We start from the raw sequence: 11,331 nt of genomic DNA, 5'->3' as shown, positions 1-11,331 counted from the left end.
GTGAGATGCATGGGGGTGTACCAATTTCAGGTTGTCAAAAAGAGGCAAATCTGCCAAACACAAATATAAGAAGAAAATGTTTTTTGTGAGATTGTAATGTGATGCATATTCTGAACATATTATGCTATAAATGACTAGAAATGGCTTGGGCGGTAAGTTGATTTTTAATTAGCCGGTTCTTGACATTGCCGTGTTCGTAAAGCTTACATTTTAAATCATCCGTCAGCTGCAAAACACCACTATGGTGCATGACATCCAATTATATTAGTAAAATAACCTGCATAAAGTAGATGGATGAAAAGCTGAAAATGATAAATTAAACTATACAGGAATGTGGACCCAAAGCACAACACAACTAGTTTTGCACACCAAAGGGAGCTTGGGACTTCTCAACTTCTGCAATTTTCATCCGGCTGGCACGACATTTTTAGACTTTCTTCTTACTAACATTTCAGATGCCTATAATCCACACAATCTAGCATCTCTCTGTGTGTGCATGTGCATAACTTTTACTGATATTGTAATCTGCACAGGTTGTTCCAGACTATTTCAGTTTCCCGTCTGAAAAGAAATGATTGAGAATTGAATGATACAAACAAGAAACGAGAATTAAAAATGAATGCACCCCAAATCCCGGGGTAAGGAACTTATTTGTTCGTATTTCCATCCTTTTTGGAAATAATAATTATTCATTTCATTTTTGATTTGTTTTCAAAAGCAGATGGATACCCCATTTGCGCCTAAAGTGGGTGACTATTATGAAGCAATATGTAGAATTATTGGAAATCAAATGGCACTGCAATGATCATTTGTCCTTTTTAAATCTAATTCACAGTCCAATATATATATATATATATATATATATATATATATATATATATATATATATATCAGACTGAACTGGTTCAGCAATAAAATTCCCTTATTAACTTTGAGAGAGTTGTTATTCATTAGAGTCCTGCAAATCTGAGAGGGACCCCTGGGGTAACAATGTCCTTGCTGGGATGGAGTGGAGCAGGGCTCTCCACCATCACACGTAAAGGCCTAGGTGTTTGTTCCCTGTTCCCTGTTCCAGTCCTCTCACTCCACCAGGAGTTTCTGGTAGCAGATCCACCAAGCCCTCTGGTCTGGAGCTGCTGCTGCTGCTGCTGCTGAATGCCAAATTGGTCCTTAAGAAAACCATGCTTATCCATGTCTTGATTGTAGATGAGCAGACTGATCCAGATTGTATTACCAAGACTTGAATGAGTGAGCTGGGTGGGCCTCAGCTGTATCCACCTGGGTTTTCTTTTTTCTTTTCTTGATTTTTTTTTTAAATTCAATTTTACAAGTGTAAGGTTTTAACAGTACCAAGTCCATATCCGTATTGGTTCTTAAACTTAATCCATTCCGGAAGTCTGTTCCAAAACCAAAGCGTTCCAAAACCAAAACGCACTTTCCCATAGAAAGGAATGCAAAATGGATCAGTTCCAGACTTTGAAAAACAACCCCTAAAAAAGCAATTTAACATGGATTTTACTAATAAGACAACTGATCATTAAATGAAAGCAATAAAAAATGTACTGAAGTCAATCTGAACTGGGTTCTACACAATCACAATAATAATAATAAAAGAGCCACAAAAACACAAAATAAATAGCAGAAACAGACAGACCTCAGCATAACACTCAAAACGGAAGTGTGGCACTCAAAATGGAAGTGTGGCACTCAAATCTGAAGCATAACACCCAAAATGGAGCATGTTCGGCTTCTGAAAAAAGTTCGCTAACTGAAACACTTATTTCTGAGTTTGCCGTGTTTGAGTTCTAATTGTTTGAGTACCAAAGATAGCACTGTATAGAGATTTCTCTGAATCTCCAGACTTCCCAGTCCTATTGTCAACCTTTCCAACTGCATATTATTTCATAATCCACATTTTGTCTCTCTCCATATTTTCCATAGTATTTGTTACATGACAAGTGTTATTAGAATCCTGCTAATGTTTTCATCTGCTTACAGTGGTCTCCTAAATAAATTTTAAATTCTTCCCATTCTTTCTTGAAGATTTTGTCTTCTTGGTTCCTGAGCTTTCTGGTCAGTTTTGCCATTTTGGCGTAGTCCAACAGCTTAGTTTGCCATTCCTCTCTGATAGGGACTTTATCTTCTTTCCATCTCTGGGCTAGTAACATCCGTGTGGCTGTTGCTGAATACATGAAAAGTGTTTTCTGCTCCTTTGGGATGTCGATACCCGCAATTCCTAATAAAATAGCTTCTAGTTTGTTTGTTTCTACAAAGGTTATTTTAAACATTTTTTTTCAATTCATTATATATCATTTCCCAGAATGCTTTTATTACCTTACACTGCCACCACATATGCTTAAAATGTACCTTCTTTTTCTTTACGTTTCCAGCACGTATTTGTACTTGTCTTATACATTTTTGCTAATTTACTAGGAGTCAAATACCACCGGTACATCATTTTCATATGATTTTCTTTCAGCGTACAACATGCTGAGAATTTCAAGTTGGTTTTCCATGGTTTTTCCTATCCACCTGGGTTTTCAGTACTGAGTTAAATTGGGCGTCCACTGATGGATGAAACAGAGACTTAATAAAGTACACCAGTAATAAAGAGAGTTTCTCATACACTGAGTGTTTGGGTGGAAAAGAACCTGGATCCTTTGTGAACACTTCCTTCACCACAATACCCATCCTTATTTTGACATTATATATCCTTATTTACACATTGATACAGGAGTGGTGATGCAACATGCTGGAACTAACTTCATTGCTATGCTAGCTACCGCTTAATGGTACAGAATTCTAGACAATTCTGCAAATTCAGGACCCCCCTCCTCCATTGGTTTGGCTCATCTTAAGTTCTGACATCACCTGACTTCTTTTTTTAGGGGGGTAGAGGTGGGGGAAAACACACTGATACCTCTTATATCTAAGCAAGACTTTCTGGCAAGATTTTCCAGTGGATTCGGAAGTGGGGTGGATTTCAGAGGCAACCAACAAGGGGGCCAAGAGAAAAGCAGACAAAACAGGAAAAGTGATATATATATATATATATGCAGGTTTTGGTGTCTTCGGGTGTCTTCCCGTGTAGGAGTTGGGGTGTCTAGGCGACGTTTCGACGAGGTCTCACTCGTCATCTTCAGGCTGGTGCTTTCGGCTTCTTGTTACTGGAACAGAGCAGGATCTCAGTGTTTGAGTTCCTATAAATACTGTTGAGGGGGTGTGGTGTGTAGCCTCCAACGTTCTGGGCAGAGAGAAGTTCCCAGGTTAGTGTGCCTTTTCTTCTTTTGTTCCTTAATTACTTGAGGGATATCCTGAGTGATTTCTTGAGTGATATTCTGAGTACCACTTAGGTGGGTCATTAAGTGTGGATTAGTTGCTAAAGCTTTCGTGTCTTGACCTCTTGAGCTTGTGAAGAGTTTTTCTGAGAAGATGGCTGTACTGCACTTAGTTGTGCTCTGGCTTGGCTTCGTGTATAGGGGCGAGCTGTGGTTTTGTGCCCTGTGCCCGCCAGATCTGTGTCGGGACTGCAGGGGGGTGCAGCATCTGGAGGTGCCACCATGGTCTGGCTACTGGATGGTGTCTGCAATTTATCTGTGGAGAGGGTCTGGGTTTGGGTCTGGTGTGGTTGATTGGTGATGGCGTTCTGTGTGCCTCTGGTTCTGGTGTCGGTTTTTGTGGGGAGGGCTAATTTCCAGATGTCTGGCAGGCGGGACGTGTCGTGGCTGGGCAGACTTTGCAGGGTATTTCATAGACCCCTTGGTTTTCCAACTGGATTTTATCTTTGGGGTTTCTGAGGATATTGGCTATTTTTTGGTTGGTGCAAAAGGCTGTTTTGATATTGTGTTTATGGAGGATTTTGCTAATTTTATCTGTAGTGCCCTTGATATAAGGAAGGAGGGCCATGCCATTGTTTTCTTCTGTGTCTTGGTTTTTGGGGGGTGTTTCTTTTTGGATTAGCTTCGTAACCCTGTTTTGCTGGTATCCATTGGCGATTTTTTGCTGGTATCCATTGGCTGGTATCCTGTTTTGCTGGTATCCATTGGCGATTAACACATTTGAGAGATTCTGTAATCTCTGCAAAGTCTGCCCAGCCACGTACATTGGACAAACAAACAGACGAATAAATGCACGTATCGCAGAACACAAGAATGCCGTCAAAAAAGAAGAAAAAACTTCCTCTCTTTTCCAACACATGAAAGAAACAGGACACGAAATTAATTTTGCGGATTCCAAATTGCTCTTTAACATGGAACATCACCACAAGAGAATAATCATGGAAGCCATCGAGATAGAGAAACACCCTCACAACATGAACAAGCGTGACGACACGTCCCGCCTGCCAGACATCTGGAAATTAGCCCTCCCCACAAAAACCGACACCAGAACCAGAGGCACACAGAACGCCATCACCAATCAACCACACCAGACCCAAACCCAGACCCTCTCCACAGATAAATTACAGACACCATCCAGTAGCCAAACCATAGTGGCACCTCCGGATGCTGCACCCCCCTGCAATCCCTACACAGATCTGGCTGGCACAGGGCACAAAACCACAGCTCGCCCCTATACACGAAGCCAAGCCAGAGCACAACTAAGTGCAGTACAGCCATCTTCTCAGAAAAACTCTTCACAAGCTCAAGAGGTCAAGACACGAAAGCTTTAGCAACTAATCCACACTTAATGACCCTCCTAAGTGGTACTCAGAATATCACTCAAGAAATCACTCAAGATATCCCTCAAGTAATTAAGGAACAAAAGAAGAAAAGGCACACTAACCTGGGAACTTCCTCTCTGCCCAGAACGTCGGAGGCTATACACCACACCCCCTCAACAGTATTTATAGGAACTCAAACACTGAGATCCTGCTCTGTTCCAGTAACAAGAAGCCGAAAGCACCAGCCTGAAGATGACGAGTGAGACCTCGTCGAAACGTCGCCTAGACACCCCAACTCTTACACGGGAAGACACCCGAAGACACCAAAACCTGCATTCCTGTACCCGTGAAAATCTACGAAAGCAAATATATATATATATATATATATATATATATATATATATATATATATATATTTACTTTAGAAGTTTACACATTGATTTTCTGCTTTCATGGAACCCTTCTCAAATGGATTTGCTTGCTGAAGAGCCCTGGTAAGTCTGGCACAGAAACCCTGCACATTGCAAAGGATTCTGGGTAGCAATCTACCATACAGACTAATTTTTTTCTACAACAGCTTTTGCCAAACTGGTTTTCTTCAGATATTTTGGGCCGCAATATCTCAGCAACAGCACTGAGGCCTGCTCAGCTATACCATTTTATTCAGAATAAATGTCACACTTCTTCCAAAATAGGTGGAAGGGCACCAGGTTGGCAAAGCTTGTGCTACAGGGTGCTAGCCAGGACTCTTGGTGTCCTGTAGGATCTAACACTGTACATTAGAAAGCAACTAATGTGCTCTTGCAGGTGTTGCTATGGGAGGGGGGAGTTCAGAAGATCAGTAGTCTTTTCTGGAAATCTTGTCAGCTATGATTGATCTTCCATTTGGGAACCCTTGATAGTTTTCCAAGGGGTCCCAAAGTTCCCCAGAACTCATTTACAAAAACAAAAACCAGTTAAAAAGTCAGTGTAAGGAACTGAATGACCTTTTTGCTCTTCTGAGTTGCTCATTTACCAATAAAGCCATCATTATCAGCAATAATCATTCTAATATTTGTTGCCACCTTGTGGCCAAGAGGCAACAGCTGCTTAGCAAAATAAAATGAACTCGAGATGGAGATCAGTTGTTTTCCAGGCTGAAACATCTATGAACTCAGCCTCCAAAGTGAAACTTTTTGGGTACACCTAGATTTCTGGTTTCACCTTCATTTTTTAAATTCATAATTGTTTATACAAACATAAAAAGGAAGACAATTGTGCTGCAAGTTCAATACTCTGCTGAAATTCACTCACAGCAAATTACTAGGGTCTTATAAGGCAGCCAGTATCTCAGCAACAACACATGCATCGAGGTTCACTATCTCTACTATGTGTCTGCTCCACTTTCCTATTTTTATTCAAAATAAATAAGCAACACTTCTTCCAGCTCATTTTTTTCCCTTTTCCTTCCAGAATACCACTGGGCACAGAGTAAAAATCAAGATGAAAGTGGACTCCTTTAATTCCCTCTCTCCCGATTTCTTTTAATTGGAGCTATTGGGAAGTTATCTTGCCTCTGGAGATATTGAACACACTATGCTCTGCTTTATAGATGAAGGTGGCTGTTTTTCTCAGAGACGGGCAAGACAGGATCACCAGGTAGCAATCCACAGATTCTCTCTTTACCTTTAAATCTCCTGGAGAACTGGAAGCTAGGCAGTCATGACTTTTCATCTTGTGCATCCTGATACGCTTCTCCCCTTTGCTTAGATATAAGAGGTATCAATGTGTTTTCCCCCACCCCTACCCCCCTAAAAAAAGAAGTCAGGTGATGTCAAATCTTAAGATGAGCCAAACCAATGGAGGAGGGGGCTCCTGAATTTGCAGAATTGTCTAGAAATGGAAAGCTTGTGATAGCCTGTAAACTTTGTAGTACCCAGCAATCAGGAAGACAAGGGAGGGAACCTGTACTTCAGGCATAGGGAATATAAGCTCATGCTTTGCCAAAGCCAGAGTGTGCCTACTTTGGAGACCCACTCTTGCAAGAACATACAGTGGTGCCCCGCAAGACGAATGCCTCGCAAGACGGAAAACTCGCTAGACGAAAGAGTTTTCCGTTTTGGAGGTGCTTCGCAAAACGAATCTCCTATGGGCTTGCTTCGCAAGACGACAATGTATTGCGAGTTCCTGCTGGGTTCCCCCCCCCCCTTTTTCTAAGCCGCTAATCCGCTTATCAGCTGATCCTATCAGCAGATAAGCCGCTAAAAGCCGCTAATAGCGCTAATCCGCTAATCCTTCAATGGGCTTGCTTCGCAAGACGAAAAAACCGCTAGACGAAGAGAATCACAGAACGGATTCTTTTCGTCTTGCGAGGCACCACTGTATTGTATTCAATAAACTCTCTGCTGCTTCACCAATTTTGTTCAGATTTTATTTTGAGGATCTCAAGAGCCACTTCTAACACTATGCAACCCTGGCAGGGGCAGGAGCAGGTGGGGCATCCGCAGGGGCACCACCCTACAGGATTCCACCGCCCAAGGCAGCTGCTTCCACCTGCTTCATGGGAGGGTCATGCTAAAGACCATATATCCTAAAAACCATATATCATAAAGACACCACAGTCTCCACTGTGCCTCATTTCCAAAAGTATTGCAAATGCTGGGTAAATGCCTGGGCCGCGGGAATCTCACACTGCTTGAGGATTAGGGTGGCAACATAAGAAAATTGTGGCAACAGCCAACCTGATTTTATCAACAAAGTCACAGAGCCAAATGCAGAAAAGACACATATAAATAAGCTAGGGCTTTGGGGGGGGGGCGCTTTTGTAATAATAATCATAAAAAGCTCAACGACTTTCAGGGAGTCCTGGTTTTTACTTTTTGAAATATGGCAACATTAATATAGAGCAGGCATTGGTGTAATATGGGAGTTTTGGTGCAATTCTCCTTATTTTATCAGATAGGGTTACGAGAAAAAAAGTTTTGAAGGATTGCAAGGAACCTCTGGCATCAACTTAAAGTGATTTGTTGTTGACTTAAATGTGTGTGTTTTTCTTTACCTTAAGGTCACAGTATTGATTCTGGCAAAATACTGTAAATATTAAAACCCCAGGTCAATAAGCTTAACACTAACCTAAAAACATCAATAAATGCTTACCATCTGCAGAGCTGAAACAAGATCCTTATCTAAGACTTGGAGACGCATCACTTTCTTGGAGCTGAGACGTTTGAGCATGTGTGTATCTATTTTCAATGGTGCTACAATAAATATCCCAGGCTGTGAAGCTCAGCAGAATTTCAGTAGGAAGTCCCATGGAAATTAATGGGACTAGCATCCCTGTTAAAACACAAGCACACATTTTAGGGTCAGGGTGGGACAAACAATATCTTTTTCTGATTTTTTTTGAAAGGCAGTCCTATTTAAAAAAAAAAATGGGTTGGGGAGGACATTAATACAGCAGTCATAAATATGTGTGTCCAGAAATAAAGCTCATTGAACTAAGACCCCATCTGCATTTCAGGCATACCACTTTAAACAGAAATGACTTCTCCTAAAGAATCCTAGAACTGTAGTTTGTTAAGAATATGGAGAGTTGTAGTTTGAGGACCCGACCCCCGCGAAGTGAAATGAAGACACAAGGACACGTGATATAAGGTTGATGGGCTAGAAAAGGCCACAACTTTATTGATTACAGCAATGAAAAAGGTATTGGCTTAGGCATTGGATCGAAACAAGTGGGTTTATTCACCAGTAGGTGGAGCCTGTTGATGCTAATCCAACTATAGGCTCACCCCAGCTGTCACCGAGGGTCGTGCCATGGCCTCCCGCCAAGCAGGCATCGGACGGAATACACGACCCCCAGATTCCTTTAACGGAATACCCCTAAAAATTGAAGGCACAGGCGATGGCCACACCTAGCACTTCGACACACCACAACACATTATTCCAATGATGAGGAATGAGGCCAGGGAGAGGCTGGCACTGCAGCAAAAGGCTGCTGCACACGCCCCCTCCGCGGCACCTGGTTGGGTGGCCACCGGGGGGGCGTGAGCGCCAGCCAGGTGAGCTGGAGGCAGGGGGCCACGCCCCCTGCTGGGCGGTGCTCAGGCTCCCGCCCACAACCACTCCCCTCTCTTTCAGGGAGGAGAGTCTTTCTTAGAAGACCCCTACTGGCCTCACAGAGTGAGAGCGGTTTAACAATTAATCCCTCTTCCCAGGGAATTCTGGCAATTGAAGTTGTGCGAGGGGACTAGGTATCTCCTAGCAACTCTTGGCATCCTTAATAAACTACAATGCCCAGGATTCTTTGGGGGGTGTCCTGACAGCTTAAAGTGATATGATGCTGACTTAAATGTATAGTGCAAAAGGGGCTGTGGCGATCACACAGGGTCCCCGGACATTTAACGGTCTATTGATCCGTGTGCCACCACTGTGCTTGCTTCCACGCTGCCACCAACCCGTTACTCTCGGGTAAATCATTGAGTCCAGACAGTTGTTAAAAGTGAACCCAATAAACAAATTTATTTTACAAACATTAACAAGTTTATGGTTTCTCAGATAATATTCCTGTCAGTTTCTTAACTTTAGTTTCTTTACCGGCCTATACCTTCCCAATACCTACTGACTGATTATCTCAGCTGTTTGACGGACTCCTCTTCATAAATTCTCTCACTGTCTCACATCAGACTAGCTCAACCCACAGACTTATCCTAACTGTCTCGTCTCTAATTCCAGACTGACTTCTCAACCACTCTAACTGTAACTCCTCCCCTTGGGTTCCCATTGGTTAGTCATTTTACAATTAGTTAACCCTTTCCTTATGAACCCAGTATGATGTCACACCACCTAGGAGGGCAAACGCCACAGCGGGACCAGAAATTATTGAAAAATTGGAGTAAATATGCGAAATATTTGAAAAACAATTGTAATAAACTGACTATGCTTGTAGGGCTACAAGAAGTTTTGTAAGGAAAACTATATGAAATATTACAGGGGAAAAAATATGAGAATGGATTTTAAGTTATGGACTATTAAAAGTAATAGTGAAAATAATGAAAAGCAAGATTAAGAGATGAAGGTTGAAAATCACTAGACATGGTTGATGGAAGTCCTAGGAATATGGCCAAAATGTTGTATAAGATGAGAGGAGATGTTATGTTTGGTTTGGAAAATATATATAAAAACGAATAAAAATATTATAAAAGAAAAAAAGAAAAGAAAGAGACACTGGGGGGAAAGCTGTCGAAAAAATTTCTGGCAGAGTTCCTGTCCCTTTAAAGACTTGAGATATGCAAAAATGTAGCAGATAAAGTGATGTGAAATGCCTCACATGCTAAATGTTTCCTTGTCAAGCAGCTGTTAAAGGCACAGGAAGACCTCTAGGAAAGAGGTTTGCCATGCAAGTGTCTGTCAGGGGGCAGGAAAGTGCGACAAGTTTTAATGTAACAAATAATTGTGTTTAAAACATTGCTAACTAACAAGCATGCCTGTTTTGATTTAGGAACCATTCTTTCTTTGTTTGTCTTTAAGCATCTAAAGCCCCATTCTAACATTTATTTCCTTCTCTGTGGACTTCACTCTTTTTCTGTATCTCATACCTTACTCTCTTCTGCTTTCCCTTTGCCAACTGCAGGTCTTATGCCTCACTTGCTTCTCCGCTTTCTCTCTCAACACCCCAAACCATCTCTTTTTGCATTCTCACTGATCCTTGCAACCCACATATAATCCTACTTTTTAGGTCTCCCTTAAACAGCCATATCTTATTGCTCCCTCTTCCTCTTGTCTTTCCTCCCTATAACATTGCTTCTGTCCTCCTCCACCACAACCTTCTATCTCTGTTGTCTGGGCCTTTTTTTCTTCCTACACTCCCTAGTAGTTTATCTCTTTCGCAGCAGCACCACCTGTCCGTTACATCTTTATGAAGTTTTCCTGTGACACACAAGCCTTATGGTACCCACATCACTTCTTTTGCCTGTCTCTCCCGTGTTTCCATTTCCACTCTTCCTTGATGAAGTCAGTGGTCACAGCATTGAAATCTTTTCCTGACACAGCAGTCCACACACTCATATGCTGATCAGTCTTGCAAGAGGATGGAGAAAGATCTATCAATTCCATTAAGTGCATCTCAGTATAGGGAGAAGATGACTACATCCTTCCTACCTTCTATTGACAGGTGTGTGTGTGTGTGTGTGTGAGAGAGAGAGAGAGAGAGAGAGAGAGAGAGAGAGAAACTTTTTTCTGTTGAGCCCAAAAAAGATGTAAAAGTATTTTTGTAAACCACAACTGTTGCACAGATATTGTTAGCCAAAAAATGGAAAACACAAGAATGACCAACGGTAGAAGAATGGCAGATGAAGATGATGGACTTTATGGAGCTGGCTGATCTCACCGGGAGAATCCGCGACCAGACAAAAGAGGAATATCAAGAAGAATGGAAGAAATCTAAAGACTATTTGAATAAATATTGTAATATTAAAGACTTGTAACTACTTGAAATAATTAATCAGGCTTAGGATTAAATCAGGACTAAATAAATAAATAAGAAACAATACGATAAGAAAAGTTAGGAAATATGATTATGACCGGATTATTGTTATATGAAGTAATGATATTGGAAACTGCTACATTCAATTACAAGGAAATTCAGTTGGAAGAGATTAGAGGACGTCAAGTAATATGTTTACGAAGTTGGA

At 41.5% G+C, this 11,331-nt stretch overlaps 1 long non-coding RNA gene across 1 annotated transcript; it reads right to left on the bottom strand.

Annotated features, from left to right (window-relative positions):
- Positions 1-223: 223 nt before the first annotated feature.
- LOC310686449 lies at positions 224-9,352 on the bottom strand. Its single transcript, XR_014515927.1, has 3 exons — positions 9,257-9,352; positions 7,796-7,975; positions 224-561 (listed from the first exon to the last, which is right to left on the bottom strand). It is a non-coding gene; the product is annotated as an uncharacterized lncRNA (long non-coding RNA).
- Positions 9,353-11,331: the final 1,979 nt, after the last annotated feature.

This window comes from Podarcis liolepis, assembly GCF_965112155.1.
Source record: "Podarcis liolepis genome assembly, chromosome: 9".
NCBI classification, from domain to species: domain Eukaryota; kingdom Metazoa; phylum Chordata; class Lepidosauria; order Squamata; family Lacertidae; genus Podarcis; species Podarcis liolepis.
This window is presented reverse-complemented; position numbering and strand designations above follow the sequence as displayed.